The following is a 16,559-nucleotide window of genomic DNA, read 5'->3' as shown; positions in this document are numbered from 1 at the left end:
GACAAAGGTGCCAAAAATGTACAATGGAGAAAGGAAAGCATCTTCAATAAATGATGCTGGGAAAACTGGAAAGCTATCTGCAAAAGAATGAAACTAGATTGCTATCTATCACCATACACCAAAATTAACTCAAAATAGATCAAAGACCTGAATATAAGAACTGAAATAATAAATTGTGTAGAAGAAAACAGATACTAAATTCATAGATCTTGGATTTAGAGAGGATTTTATAAATTTGACCTTGAAGGCAGGGGAAGTAAAACTAAAAATAAATGAATACAGCTATATCAAACAAAATAACTTCTGCACCACAAAAGAAACTATCAACAAAACAAAAAGGGAACAAAATAAATGGAAGAAGATCTTTGCAAATCACGCCTCCGATAAGGGCCTAATATCCAAAATATATAAAGAACTCATACAACTCAACGATAAAAAAAAAAAAAATTAATTTAAAAATGGGCAGTGGACTTGAACAGGTACTTCTCCCGGGAAGACATAAAAATCACCAGCAGACATATGAAAAGATGCTCAACTTCACTAGCTATTAGGGAAATGCAAATCTAAACCACAATGAGATACTATTTCGCATGTTAGAATGGCTATTATCAGGAGGACAAATAACTAGTGTTGGAGAGGGTAAAAAGGAACCCTCATACACTGCTGGTGGGAATGTAGATTGGTACAGCCATTATGGAAATCATTACAGCGGTTCCTCAAAATACTCAGAATGGAATTACTGACCCCAGCACTCTCTCTTCTGTGTATTTACCTAAAAACCTTAAAAACATTTATCCATAAAGATATATGCACCTCAATATTCATAACAGCATTTTTCACAGTAGCCACGACATGCAAATAATAGAAGTGTCCATCAATAGATGACTGAATGACACATCTTCTTTATTCAGTCATCTATTGTGATTATATATATAAGAATATTACTCAGCTATAAGAAAAGATAAAACATTGCCATTTGTGACAATATGGATGAATCTTGAGGTTATCAAGTTAAGCAAGATAAATCAGAAAGAAACAGTTGAGAACTATATGATTTCACTCATATGTAGGATATAAAACTGAAAGGAACAAACAAACATGACAAACAAATAAACTCATGGACGCGGACAGTGGATTAGTAGTTACCAGAAGGAAGCAGAGGGAGGAGAGGGAGAAGGAGAGGTAGATAGGTGTAAAGGGGGTCAAATATGTGATGACTAAAGGCAATTTAACTTTGAATGGTGGACACACAATGCAATATGTGACATATGATGAATTATTGAATTTTACTCTTGAAACCTACTTGATTTTATTAATCAATGTCACTCTAATAATTTAATTAAAAGTATGTAAACAATCTGAATAAACCTTGTTTAAAAAAAGGGGGCAAGTTAAAACAAGCTAAGCAGATAAAACATGAATGATAACACATCAGAGCAAAATGTAGCAAACCCTAATTAAGACTATAATCTGAAAATATTGTTCAATTGGTGGCATGAGTTATAGAGGAAAATTAATAATGAATATAGAAAGAATCTGGTGCATGATGGAACTTTAGTACAAGAATTGTCGTATTGACAAAACTCTTAACCAGAATCATCAAGGAAAAAAGAGGACTCAAATAAATAAAATCAGAAATGAAAGAGCATAAGTAACTATGGACTCCACAGAAATACAAAAGATCATAACAAAATACTATGAGTAATTAATTATATGCCAAAAGATTGGACAATTTGGAAGAAATGGATACATTCCTAGAAATATACAATTCTCCAAGAAGAAACGGAAAATCTGAACCAACCAATTGTAATCAATGAAACAGAATCGGTAAATAAAAACCTCTAAAAAAAAAAAAAAAAAACAGTCCTGGACCAGGTAGCTTTATAGGTGAATTTTACCAAGCATTCAAAGAAGAATTAACACCTATTCTTTTCAAACGATTCCAAAAAATTCAAGAAAAGAGAAGGCTCATTAATTCCTTTTATGAGACTACCACTACCTTGATTCCAAAACCAGATGAAGACATTGCAAAAAAAGAAAACTGATATCTCTTATGAACATAGATGCAAAAATCTTCAACAAAATACTAGCAAACCGAATTCAGCAATACATTAAAAATATCATACACCATGATCAAGTTGGATTTATTCCTGGGATGCAAGGTTACTACAATATCTGCAAATCAATTAATGTGATACACATTGACAAATCAAAAGATAAAAATATTTGAAGATAAAAAAGATAATGGTCATGTCATTAGATGCAGAAAAAGTGTTCAACAAAATCCAGCATCCATTTATGATAAAAACTCTCAGCAAAGTGGGAATAGAGGGAATACACCTCAACATAATAAAGGCTATATATGGCAAACCTATAGCTACCATCATACTAAGGAGGGAAAGGCTAAGAGCATTTTCCTTAAAATCAAGAACAAGACAGGGATGCCCACTTCCACCACTTCTCTTTAATACTGTATTGGAAGTTTTAGCCACAGCAATATGACAAGAAAGAGAAATGAAAGGTATCTAAATTGGAAAGGAAGAAGTAAAACTCTCTTATTTGCCAATGACACGATACTATTCATAGAAAACCCTAAAGATTCCACCAAAAAAATTGATCAATGAATTCAGTAAAGTAGCAGGTTACGAAATATACATTCAAAAGTCAGTGACATTTTTATACACCAGTGAGGAACTTGTGGAAAGAGAAATAAAGAAAACAATCCCATTTACAATTGCATTGAAAACAGTAAAATACCAGGAAATTAAATTAACCAAGGAAGTAAAAGACCTGCTCTCAGAAAATTATGTCATTGAAAAAAGAAATTGAAGAAGATACAAATAAATGGAAGCATATATTGTGCCACGGGTAGGAAGAATCAACATCATTAAAATGGCCATGCTATCCAAAGCAATCTATAGATTCAATGCAATCCTTATCAAAATACCAATGCTGTTTTTCAGAGAGATAGAAAAAATAATCCTAAAATTTATATGGAACCATAAAGACCACAAATAGCCACAACAATCTTTAGAAAGAAGGACAAAATTGGAGGTATCACACTACCTGATATCAAACAAGGCTACAGTAATCAAAACATCATGGTACTGGCATAAAAACTGATACATCGATCAATGGAACAGAATTGAGACCCTAGAAATAAATCCACACTTATGTTCACGTAATATATGACAAAGGAGGCAAGAATATACAATGGGGTAAAGACAGTCCCTTCAATAAATGAAGTTAAGGAAATTGGTCAGGTACATATGGAAAAAACAAAACAAAACAAAACACTAGACCACCTTCTCATACCCTTTACAACAATAAAGTCAAAATGGATTAAGACTTAAATGTGATACCTGAAACCATAAAACTTTTAGTGGAAAACATAGGCAGTAAACTCTCTGATATTGCTAACAGGAATTTCTTTGGGAATATATCTTCTTGGGCAAGGGAAACAAACAAAAAATATATAAACAAATGGCACTACATCAAACTAAGAAATTTTTGAACAGCAAAGAAAACCATTAATAAAACAAAAAGACGATAGACTGATTGGGAGAAGAGATTCACTAACGATATATCTGATAAAAGGTTAATATCCAAAATATACAAAGAACTCATACAACTCAACAACAACAATAACAAAAAACAAACAATCCATAAAAAAAACATGCAGAAGACCTGAACAGATATTTCTCCAAAGAATACGAATGGCCAATAGACATATGAAAAGATACTCAAGGTCACTAATCATCAGATAAATGCAAATTAAAACCACAATGAAATATCCCCTCATACTTGTCAGAATGGTTATCAGCAATAAATTAAAGAACAAGTGTTGGCGAGGATGAGGAGAAAAGGGAACCCTCATACGTTGTTGGCGGGATCACAAATTGGTACAGCCACTATGGAAAACAGTCTGGAGGGTTCTCAAAAAATTAAAAATGGATCTATCTTTTGACCCAGAAATTGCACTTCTGAGTATTTACCCAAATAAAATCAGAACAATAATTTATAAAGATCTATGCCCCCCAATATTCATGGCAGCACAATTTACAATAGCCAAGATATGGAAGTAACCATCAACAGACAATTGAATAAAGAACTTATGGTTCATATATACAATGGAATATTACTCAGGCATTAAAAAAATTGAAATCCTACCATTTGCAACGACATGGATGGACCTAGAGGTTATTATGCTGAGTGAAATAAGTCAGACAGAGAAAGAAAAATACAGTATTATTTCACTTATATGCAGACTCTAAGGAACAAAAAGAAAAAACTAATCAAAAACAGACTCACAAGTATAGAAGACAACTGGTGATGGCCAAAGGGGAGGAGGGTCTGGGGGCTGGGAGAATGGAGTGAAGAGTTAAAGAAGTACAAATTAGTAGTTGATAGTCATGGGGATGGGGAGCATGGCATAGGGATGCAGTTAGCTTTAATGTAATGGCTAGGTGGAAAACCAGAGGAGAGAAAGAGCAATTAGGGGGATTGTTTTATGAATTATATAAATGTCTAGTCAAGGTACTGTATACTTGAAACTCATAAAATAAAAGTTAAAAATAAAAAATAATTCATAAATAATTAGTTGTAACCCTAGCACTCACTAATTTGGAGATCTTAGAAAAATTAATGATCCAAGCTTCATTTTGATCATTTGTAACATAGAAAAGCCTCTTTCACTGAAGATTGTTATACTGATCATGAGATTACATATTTAAAAAATGTTAAATAACATAAGGCACACAATGATAATGGTAGTATTTTAAATAAGAAAAAATATGATTTTTATTGCTGTAATCGAAGGCTTTGTTGGCTTCATCATGCCATCAATATTCTTATGTATTTCACATGTCAAATTAAATCCCCAATGAATAATTTAGACTAATGGAAATAAGTTGTTGCATATACTTTTTATAATTGTTATGTTACTCTTTACTAATATGATGTAGAGTGTCAAATATAAGCTTCTAATCTGATGAAATTAGAAAATCTTTGACTATTCTGCAATCTTTCCTCATTTGTAAAATGAAAGGTTTTGAACTAAGTAATCCAGTTAAAACATTGTAAGATTTTATAATATTTAACAAGTTCAAAGGATTTAAGAGTTTAATTTAAATTTGGTAATAAAGCAAGATAAATTCATGTGAAAATTTTAATGTACCACTTTAACATTGTCACGTCAGTCAATGTTAGATTAGTAACTTCTGTAATTAAATTTTACCCTAAATTTAAAAAGTAAGTTTATATTACTAAATTGTCCTTAACATCTCACCTATTCTGCAGATTTTCTCTGCCATTTAAAGACTCTCTTTTGCTAGAAGTGTTGGTACTATTATGGCATGTATAATGATAATCACTATGAATTTAAAAAATAGCATAAGCAATTCCTTTATTGTCATTCTCATTGCTAAAACAAGCACATTGTATGAAAATATATTCATTTGGAAGTTCTTCATTTTCCCTACTCATAAATTCAGTTGATATACTATCCTTTGCCTCAAATAAATTTTTCTGGTAACTTGTCATTTTGCTTATTCAATTCAAGCTGTGATTTTTTAAAATAGGCTTCACTTTTTAACTTTATAATACTTCTTATTTTTTTTATGCCTTTAGCATTGCTTCTAAATCTCAAAGTCCATTGTTTGCCAATCTTTCTTAATTGATGTTAATTGCCTGGATTTTCATACTCTGGTTCAATATTAAAAATTTTCTTCACTACTTCTAATAATACATCTAAATAAAGAAGCCCTGTCTCTTCTAAACTTAAAGGAAGTAACTATAACCAAAAGTTCAATATTAGTTAAATATACACTGAAAAGAACAATAGGTATATGTCATTGAGGAAAATTTCACGGTGGCATTGAAATCAGAATATTATGACATTTAAAGTATGTTACTTAAATAAAAACTTTTATATGAAGCAGTATTATCCTTTTCTTAATTAAAAAAATTTTCCTAATGTAAGATTAACAGAAAATGTTTAAGATTTTCAGTATTAGCTTTACATTAGTTTCCTAGGAGTGCTATAATGAATAACCACAAATGGACTTAAAACAACAGGAATTCATTCTCTCACATTTCTGAAGGCTAGAAGTCTGAAATCAAAGTCTTGACAGGACTGGTTCTTTCTGGAGATTATGAGGAAGAACCTATTCACACCTCTCTTCTAGTCGTTGAGAATCCTAGGCATTCCTCTACTTGTAGATGCATCACTGTAATCTCTGCTTCCATCATCACGTGATGTTCTCTCTATGGGTATTCTCGGTCTGCATATGGCCTTTTTAATTAGGACATCAGTCTTTATTAGAAGTTATTTGATTTAGGGCCAATCCTAATCCAGTATGACCTCACCTTAACTAATTACATCTACAATGATTCTATTTCCAAATAAGACACATTCTGAGATTCCTATGAACACGAATTTTTTTTTGAGGGGATGGGAGAGAAGAGGCACTATTCAACCCAGTGTGCTGCTATAATCTAAGACACTGTAAGAGTATTTTAAGTATGAAACAGTTGATCTTAAAATTAGTTTCCTATGAAATAATAATGAAATGTAATACGGCATTTTTTTTTCTGAAAACATTTCGTGTATTTATAAGCCAACTTTCAACATTTTCACTTATGAGGGGGATAGTCTCTGATTTACATGCTCAACTGTCTCTAAAATAACATTCAAATTATGTATACTAGCTATCTTTCTAAAAATTCTATTATATTTCTTGGTTACAAAATATAAACTTCCAGGATTTGAATTTCCTGTAGCAATCATTGAGAGTGTATACTATATATAGTGACAAGACTTTTTATACACATTGCCAATATATGCTTAGAATGTTATTGAAGAAATGGCTACCTCATTCATGATCTCACATGAACAAGCACCACTACACTATATAGTTGTTAATATTTTGAGATATTGAGAATATCCATGATATTGAGAATAGGGTCTATTACTAAAATCTATGATTTAGGAGTTAATAGAACAGATCAAGACTATCTTATTTATTCTAGCTCACAGGGAGCTCAATATTCGTATAATTGTATAATGAAGGAATAAATATCTTAGTAAAATAGGTCCTTAATTGATAGAGATTAAGAAAATCTAATATGTAGTGTTTTATGCATCACTTAAGGAAATTTCTTATCAAAGTTAGTTATAAACATTCTAATATCTAAATCTATATTTTCTGCTAATGTATCATTTTTCTTTAGATGCCAAAGGATAAAGACATAATTTTGATGGGTGCCACTAAATTAATTGGTGATATTTTCATTTTTATCTAATAAAAATGTTATTTTTTTTTGTTTGAGAAACAATTGTTTTCATAGCAGGTACCATCCATGTTCACAGTGTGATCAAGTTATTAAAAATCTATCTGGTTTTCACTGAACTCTTTAGCATATAAAAATAGAGAGAAAATCTAGAAATGTTTCCAAGGATTCTAAATGGTCAGATGCCTTTCTCTTTTTATTAAGAAGTACATAAATATTCAACAAGCAATCCCCAAAGAAGAGGATTAACAGGTATCTAATACTAGATTGTTCTTGCATTCTTGTTAGGGTGTATCTTAGAATTTAAACAATTGACTCTAATTTCACTACAATCTACTTCTTGTGTAATAAAATATATCTTTATAAATTAATACTTATGTGGAAATTGTATAAAATTGTATAAAATGTGCTATTACTCATAAGCATTATTGAAATTATTAATTATGATTACATTAATTGAATATCATTATGTGTTTCATAAAGCATTTGGCCATAAAATAATTCTTAATGATTTATTTATAACTGAGATTTTTCCTAAATTAAATTCACATTAAGAAAGTGATATTTTCATAAACCTAGATATAGTGTTGATTAACTCAGCACTGAGAAAGGAATAAACAAATGATGAATCTTTGTTTTGAAATATTTACTTTACTGGAAATAACACTTTTTAAATTGGGGAAAAGTGAATATGATGCATATATATCATTTATAAATATATATTTGAATGTAAATAATGAGATTACTTAAATTATTAACATAGATTTCAGTAATTATTAAATATTTAATTTATTAAACATACAGATTTAAAAATAGAAAATGAATTATACAGACTTAGGTGATATTAATTACTGTTAGTCATTTATTAGATCATTGGTTTAAACTATAATTAAAAGCATTTGCAATTTACTAAAGTTTCAAAGAAACATGGTAAACAACTAGACATTACTTTTATTAAAATGTTTGAACTTTTGTTTTAGTAGTAAAAGAAAATAAATTATTAACAGATTCCAAGGTGAACTGTGTATTAGAAAAACTATTTCAAATGGCTTAAACAATAAAAGTGTTTCTTATCTCTAGTAACTGGAAATCTAAGCAATCAACCAATGATGTCATCAAAGACCTCTTTCTTTCCTGTGCTATTCTATTTCCCCAGTTATCCCACGTCTGGTAACCCTCAGAGTAGCAAGATGACTATTTGTGAAAGTGTTTTTGTTTTGTTTTGATTTTCTTTTTACATCTAACAGGAATGAAGAGGAGAAGAGAGACTACAACCTCTTCAAAAGGAACTGTAAATTCTCTCCTTCAAATTTACTGGGCCAAATTCAGTCACATGACCATTTCCAGAGTAATATCGATTGCTAAGAGAATAACATAAACTGATTGGCTTAAATTCATCAAGATACTTTCCTCCTTGATGTTGCAAAACAGGAGACAGAATGAAACCTTTTTAAAAATCAGTTTTGTTTAAAAAGAATACGTTAATATGGAATATGTTATATATGATAAATACATATGTAGCAGGCAAACAACATTATCAAAATTATCTGCTAATGATACATTTCAGTTTCACTTAAAGTCTACATTATTAATGTCAGTAGTAGTTAGAAACAATCAGACAAATTCACATATTAGAGCACACTTAATACAAATATGTCAAAAACTGATATACTTGTTAGTTCTTTTTTTTTTTTTTTCACTCTTTAACCAAACTTTCTAATTTCCATTGTTTCCATGATGATTTTAAGTCTTTGGTTAATTTACAAATGTTCAGTCTTAGAGTCTTCTATAATCATCTTTGTTAGGTCCAGGAGGGCCCATTCACTATCCCCACTCCCCTTGCTCCCCAGCCCCGCCTCATTCCCGCCCCCCACACACACTCCTTCCCACTCCCCCGTTCCCCCCATCCCCCGCCGCCCCGCGTCCTATAGTGTAGGAACCAGACTTCTCTTCTACCATTGCGTGGGAATTGGACCTTGCATCCAGGTTGGTAATGCCACATGCTCACCTCCGGCTTCATTGGTCTCTCCTCCCTTCCCCACCAATTTACCCACCCCAAATATTCCTACCAAAAAAGCTCACCTTAAGTCACATAAGTTTCAGGTCTCATCGTATTGGGGGCTGACACCATCTTTGGCTCAGCCTAGCTGTCACTCTGCTACAGTAAATCTTGCTTAACCCCTTTGACCTTGAGCGTTCCTTTTTCAGCAACCCTAACAACCTTATTTTAAGATCATTACTTTCTCTTCTGACTTTGTTCCATTTCAAAGCTGTGGGATTCTGGTTTGCACCCTTGACAACTACTTCATCCTTTCTCCTAGTGGTTGCACTACTCCATCGAGTCTTGACAGCATTATCCTGAATGTTAAAGATAGAGATTATAAAAGGATCATATCTCTAATTATCTTTTCTAGACAAAATTGGGAAAAGCCATTTTTAACTATCAGTTGGATCTATATGTCAGTTCTATTCTGTCAGATACTTTTTGAACACTTGACAATGGACATTCTAATTGGCATTAAATGGGAAAAAGAAAACATAAGAAGTGAACAAAAAATCCTTTGAGTTAATTTTATGCATAGTAACTATAATCATGTGAAACATAACAAAATTTTAGTCAACAATGAATTGCATATACCATGATAGGGGCTGAAAAATTTCTATAGCCTAGTGACAGTGCAGCTGTCCTAATGTAGCACAATGTGTTACTCCCATGTTTGTGATCATGCTGGTTTAAACAAGCCTACTGAGCTGCCAATCATATAAAAGTATAGCACGTATAACTATTTACAGTATAATACTTGATAATGACAATAAACAATATATTACTTGTCCATGTGTTTACTATACTATTTTTTTATCATTATTTTAGAATGTACTCTTTCTACTTATAAAAAAAATTAGCTGCAAAAAAGCATGCTTTGTTACTGGCAGCAGCTTCATATATCTCCTGTTTACTGAGATATATGATAGAGATCACATCACTCTCTCTCCTGTTTGATGTAATTTAATATGGTTTTGTTTTGTACAGTAACATATTGTACAGGCTTGTAGCCTAGGAGCAATAGGCTATATGATACAGCCTAGATGTGTAGTATGCTTTACCATTTAGGATCAACTGAGTGCACTCTATGATGTTCACACAATAACAAAATCACCAAACAACATAATTCCCAGAACCCGTCTCCAAAGTTAAGTGTCTCATGATTGTACTGGTATTTCTTTCAGTTATTTCAGTGTACTTGCAATAAAATATTTAGAACACAGCAGCATCTACATTATGTTAATTTAACAGCAGAGTAACAGGAAGATCTGCCAAAACTAGGCTTCTTAGTCAAAACTTCTTATCCCTATTATAGCCAGTACTCTTCAGTAGTTGTACATTTTCATGACTAAAGGTTAAAATACAAACATTGCCACTGAATTATTAAATTTGTTTTCAGCTTAATTGAAGTATAATTGATACATAACACATTGAACTATTTAAAGTGTACAATTTAATGAATTTGACATATGTATGCACCTGTTAAAATATTACCATAATCAAGACAATTAACTCCTCACACTGCTCCCACAAAGTTTCCTCTTTCCCTTTTAAAATTCCTCTTTTGTTCCCTCCCACCTCTCCCAACTCTAAGCAAACTCTGTTCTACTGCTATCACTGTACATTTGTGTGCATTTTGCAGAATTTTATATATATGAAACCACAGAGAATGTATTTGGGGGGAGGATCTGGCTTGTTGTCATTCGGGATAAGTATTTCAAGATTTATCAACATTGATATATGTTTATATATTTTATTATCTTTTATGGCTAAATATATAGCTAAATCACAATTTGTTTATTCACATGTTGATGAACTTATGTGTAACTAGTAGTTAGGGCTTTACAAAGAAAGTGCTATAAACATTTGTGTATGAGTCTTTGCATTGATAGACATTTTTTTTTCCCTCGTAAATATCTAAGACTGGATAGTCTGAGTTATAAGATAGATAATTTCTTTAAAAGTTGCAAAACTATTTCCAAAATGTATTATTTTGTATTCCAACCTGAGAAGTTAAGATACAGTTGCTTCACATCAACTCTAATATTTGGTATTTTCAACCTTTTTCATGCTAGCTGTTCTAAAGGAAGAGTATATAGTATCACTATGGATTTCATTTTATTTTCCTAAATATTTTTTAAATTAATTAATTAGTTAATTATTTAGTTAATTAATTAATTACCCTTGCTTGACCTCACAGATTTCAAGAACCTTGTCAGTTTACCATCTTTTAGTTTTTTTTTTTTAAGCTTACAGCACCTGGTCGTCATAGGTGGTCTCCCATCCAAGTACTAACCAGGCCCAACCCTGCTTAGCTTCCGATCTCAGACGGGTCCAGGCTTGTTCAGGGTGGCATGGCCATAGACTTCTAATTTTTTTAAATATACTTATTTGTTGTTTACATACTTTCTTTGATAAAGTGTCTGTCCAAACATTTTGGCATTTTTAATAGAATTCTTTGTCTTCTTATAACTGAGTTGCGAAGTTCTTTATATTTAGTATGATGTTATTTGTAGATTTCTCATAGACTCCCAGGACAAGTTTGAGAAAGTTCTTTTCTATTTGTAACTTACCAGAAACTTTTATCTAGAAAGAATGGTTGATCTTGCCATATGCTTTTTCTGAGTCTACTGAGATGATCATATTGATTGTTTAGTTATTTGTTTCTCATTTTTAGGCTGTTAACATAGCAAATTACGTTGATTGTCTTTGGAATGTAAAACCAACATTTCGTTCCTAGGAGAGACTCCATAGGTCATGATTTATTATTGTTGGATTAATTTTCTATAATTTTGTTATGAATTTGCATATATGTTTATGAGAAATATTCTGTATTTTATTTTCTTAATCTTTTTTCTCATTTTTTTGAACCCAGGTAATAGTTTTCCTGTACTTGTTTAAGAAGATAATTAAGTTAATTGATTTTGAGATCATGCTTCCTTTTAGAAACTGCTTTAACTGTATCCCACAAATTTTATTTTACTGCATTTTCATATTTATTCAATTTCAAATACTAATTTTCTTATAATATTTTCATTGATCAATGGGTTTTCTTTAATATGTGTATTACTTAGCTGTCAAATATTTTGATATTTTCCATATATTTGTCTGTAAGCCATTTCTAATTTAATTTCATATGGTCAAAAGATGTATTTTGTATAATTTTAATCTTTTTTAATGTATTTAGATATGCTTTATGGTTTAGAAGATGGTCTATTTTGGTATATGTTCTTTGTGATTTTGATATGAATGTTCATTCTGCTGTTGAGTGGATTGCTATATAAATATCAATTAATTAAAGTTGGTTATTCAAGTCACCTAAACACTTACTGGTTTTTTCCATTCCTATACTATTAATCACTGATAGTCTTAATTACTGATAAATCTCTGATTATAATTTATTTGTCCTTTTTTCCCTAAGTACTTTTTAAAATTTTGCTTCATTTTGGACTTTCATGAAATACAAAAGTGTTCAGAATTGTTTAACTTTACTTTTGAGTTGACTCTTTTATTATTATTAATCTTCTTTATTGTGATAATATTCTTAGCTCTGAAATCTTTTTTTCATAGTGATTATTTCTTTTAACATATTTTTAAAATTTGTTTTTAATTATAGTTGGCTTATGATATTATGTTCCAGATGTACAATATAGTGATTAGACATTTATATAATTTATAAAGTGATCACCCTGTTAAGTCCAGTACCCATCTGACACCATACATAGTCATTAAAACATTACTAACTATGTTCCCTATTCTGTACTTTACATCCACAGGACTATTTTTTGACTGGAAATTTATATTTTTTAATCCCTTTCACATTTTTCACCAATTCTCCCAACAGCCCTCCAATCTGGCAACTATCAATTTATCCTCTATATCTATGAATTTGCTTCTGTTTGGTTTATTTTGTTCTTTAGATTCCACATATAAGTAAAATCATATGGTATTCGTCTTTCTCTGACTTATTTCACATAGTATAGGTCCATATATGTCATTGTAAATGCTAAAATTTCTTTTTTTTCATGGCTGACAAACATCATTGTATGTATGTACCATATCATCTTTATTCATTCATCAATAGACACTTAGATTGCTTCCATATCTTGGCTATTGTAAAAAATGCTGAAATGAACATAGAGACACATATATCTTTTTGAATTAATGTTTTGGATTTATTTAAATAGATACTCAGGAGTGGAATTTTTGGGTCATATGGTAGTTCTATATTGCACTTTTTTTGAGGAATCTCCATACCATTTTCCATAGTGGCTGCACCAATTTACAATCCCACAATAGTGCACTAGGGTTCCCTTTTCTCCACATCCTGGCCAACTCTTGCTGTTTTATTGATAATAACCATTCGACAGGTGTGAAGTATTATCTCGTTTTGATTTTAATTTGCATTTCCCTGATGATTAGTGATGATGAGTATCTTTTCATATGTATATTGTTTATCCGTGTGTCCTCCTTAGAGAAATGCCTATCCAGGTCTGCTCAATTTTTAATTGAATTGTTTGTTTTCTTGGTCTTAAATTGTATGAGTTCCTTATATATTTTGGATATTAACTCCTTATCAGATGTAACATTAGCAAATATCTTCTCCCATTCAGTAAGTTGTCTTCATTTTGTTGATGGTGCTCTTCTTCACTTTATGTAACTTTTTGGTTTGATGTAGTCCCATTTGTATATATTTTTTCTTTTGTTGCCTCTGCCTGAGAAGACATATCCAAGAAAAAAAATATTACTATGAGCATATATATCAAAGAATATACTGCATTTCTTCTTGTAGGAGTTATGTTGTTTCAGGTCTCACATTTAAATCTTTAATCTATTTCGAGTTTATTTTTGTATATGGTGTAAGAAAGTAAAAGTGGTTTAATTCCTTCCTTCCTTCCTTCCTTCCTTCCTTCCTTCCTTCCTTCCTTCCTTCCTTCCTTCCTTCCTTCCTTTCTTTTTCTTTTCTTTTCTTTTTTCTTTTCTTTCTCTCTTTCTTTCTCTCTCTCTCTCTCTGTCTCTCTGTCTCTCCCCCTCCCCCTCCTCCTCCCCTCCCCCTCCCCTCCCCCTCCCTCTCCCTCTCTCTCTCTTTCTTTCTTTCCTTCGTATGCACCTGTCCAGTATTCTCAATATCATTTATTAAAGAGATTGTCTTTACCTCATCATATATTCTTGCCTTCTTTGTCAGAGATTAATTGACCATGTAGGCATGAGTTTATTTCTGGCTTATTCTGTTCCATTGATTTATTTATCTGTTTTCATGCCAGTTCCATGCTGTTTTGATTACCATAGCCTTGTAGTATAGTTTGATACCAAGTAGTATGATACTTCCAACCTTGTTCTTCTTTTTCAATATTTCTTTGTTTATTTGGGATCTTTTATAGTTCCTTATCTATTTTAAGATTATTTGTTTTAGTTCTGTGAAAAATGCCGTTGGTATTTTAATAGGGATTGCACTGAATCTGTACGTAGCTTTGGGTAGTATGAACATTTTAATAATGTTAATTCTTCTATTCATGAATAGGGTATATCCTTCCATTTATTTGTATCTTATTCAGTTTCTTTCTTTGATGTCTTACAATTTTCCCAGGACAGGTTTTTTACTTCCTCAGTTAAATTTATTCATAGGATTGATTCTTTCTGATGCAATTATAAGTGAGATTATTTTCTTAATTTCTATTTCTAGTAGTTCATTATTGGTGTATAAAATGCAACCCATTTCTGAATACTGATTTTGTAATTTGCTACTTTACTGAATTATTCATTCTAGTGATTTTTCAGATGGAATTTTTAGTTTTCTATATATAATAGTATCATGTCATCTGCAAATAATCACCGTTTTACTTCTTTCTTTCCAGTTTGGATGCCTTTTATTTCTCTTTCTTTTCTTATTACTGTGGCTCAGACTTCCAATACTATGTTGAATAAGAGTCATGAAAGGGAACATCCTTGTCTTGTTCCTCATCTTAAAGAAAAGTTTTCAACTTTTCTATGTTGAGTATGATGCTAGTTGTGGGTTTGTTACATATAGCCTTTATTATGTTGACATGTGTTCTCTCTAGCTCCACTTTGCTGAGTTTTTATCATAAATGATGTTGGATTTTGTCAAATGTTTTTTCTGCATATATGAATATGATCATATAATTTTTATCTTTCATTTTGTTTTTGAGATGTATCACACTGTTTGATTTTCATATATTGAACCAAACTTGCATTCCTGGAATAAATCCCACTTGATCATGATATATGATCTTTTTAATGTGTTGCTGAATTCAGTTTGCTAATATTTTGTTGAGCGATATTGGCCTATAATTTCCTTTTTTTGTAGTGTCTTTGTCTGGGTTTTGTATCAGAGAAATACTGGCCTACATAAAATGAGTTTGGGAGCCTTCTCTCCTCTTGATTTTTTTTTGGAATCGTTTGAGAAGAATAAGTATTAAGTTTCCTTTGAAAGTTTGATAAAAATCATCTGTGAAGCCATCTGGTTTGGGGCTTTGGGTTGTTGGGATTTTTTAAATTACTGATTTGATTTCATTACTAGTTAAGTTCTGTTTAGATTTTCTGTTTCTTCCTGAATCAGTCTTGGATGATGGTAGGTTTCTAAGGAGTTATTCATTTCTTTCATGTTTCCAATTTTTTGGAAAATAATTTTTTGTAGTGTTTCTTTGTATTTCTGGGATGTCATTTGTAACTTCTCCTTCATTTCTGACTATTTATTTAGGCCTTCTCTCCTTTTTTTCCTAATGAGTCCTATCTTTATTATTTCCTTCCTTCTACTCACTTTGGGTATTGTTTGCTTTTTTGTTGTTGTTTTTTGTTTGTTTGTTTGTTTGTTTTACTTCCTTTTGGTGTAAGGTTGATTTTTATTGTATATTTTTCTTGTTTCTTGAGGTAGATCTGTATTGCTACAAGTGTCCCTCTTAGAACTGCTTTGGTCATTGTGTTTTTATTTTCATTTGTCTCAAGATAGCTTTTAATTTCTTCCTTGACCTCATTGTTAATTCATTCATTCTTTAGTGGCATATTATTTAGCCTCCATATGTTTGTGTTTTTCAGTTTTTCTCCTGTAATCGATATCTAGTTTCATATCATTGTGACTGATATTATTTCAATCTTAAATTTATTGATACTTGTTTTGTGACCTAAAATGTAGTCTGACTTGAAAAATATTTCATGTGCACTTGAGAAGAATGTATATTCTGCTGCTTTGTGCTAAAATGTCTTAAAA

General features: G+C 31.2%; 1 pseudogene; it reads right to left on the bottom strand.

The window, feature by feature from the left end:
• Positions 1 to 11,581: 11,581 nt before the first annotated feature.
• LOC118609043 lies at positions 11,582 to 11,700 on the bottom strand (annotated as a pseudogene).
• Between the last annotated feature and the right edge of the window lie 4,859 nt (positions 11,701 to 16,559).

This window comes from Rousettus aegyptiacus, unplaced genomic scaffold (assembly GCF_014176215.1).
Source record: "Rousettus aegyptiacus isolate mRouAeg1 unplaced genomic scaffold, mRouAeg1.p scaffold_m13_p_10, whole genome shotgun sequence".
Taxonomy (NCBI): domain Eukaryota; kingdom Metazoa; phylum Chordata; class Mammalia; order Chiroptera; family Pteropodidae; genus Rousettus; species Rousettus aegyptiacus.
The sequence above is the reverse complement of the archived record's forward strand: the minus strand, read 5'-3'. Positions and strand labels throughout refer to the sequence as shown.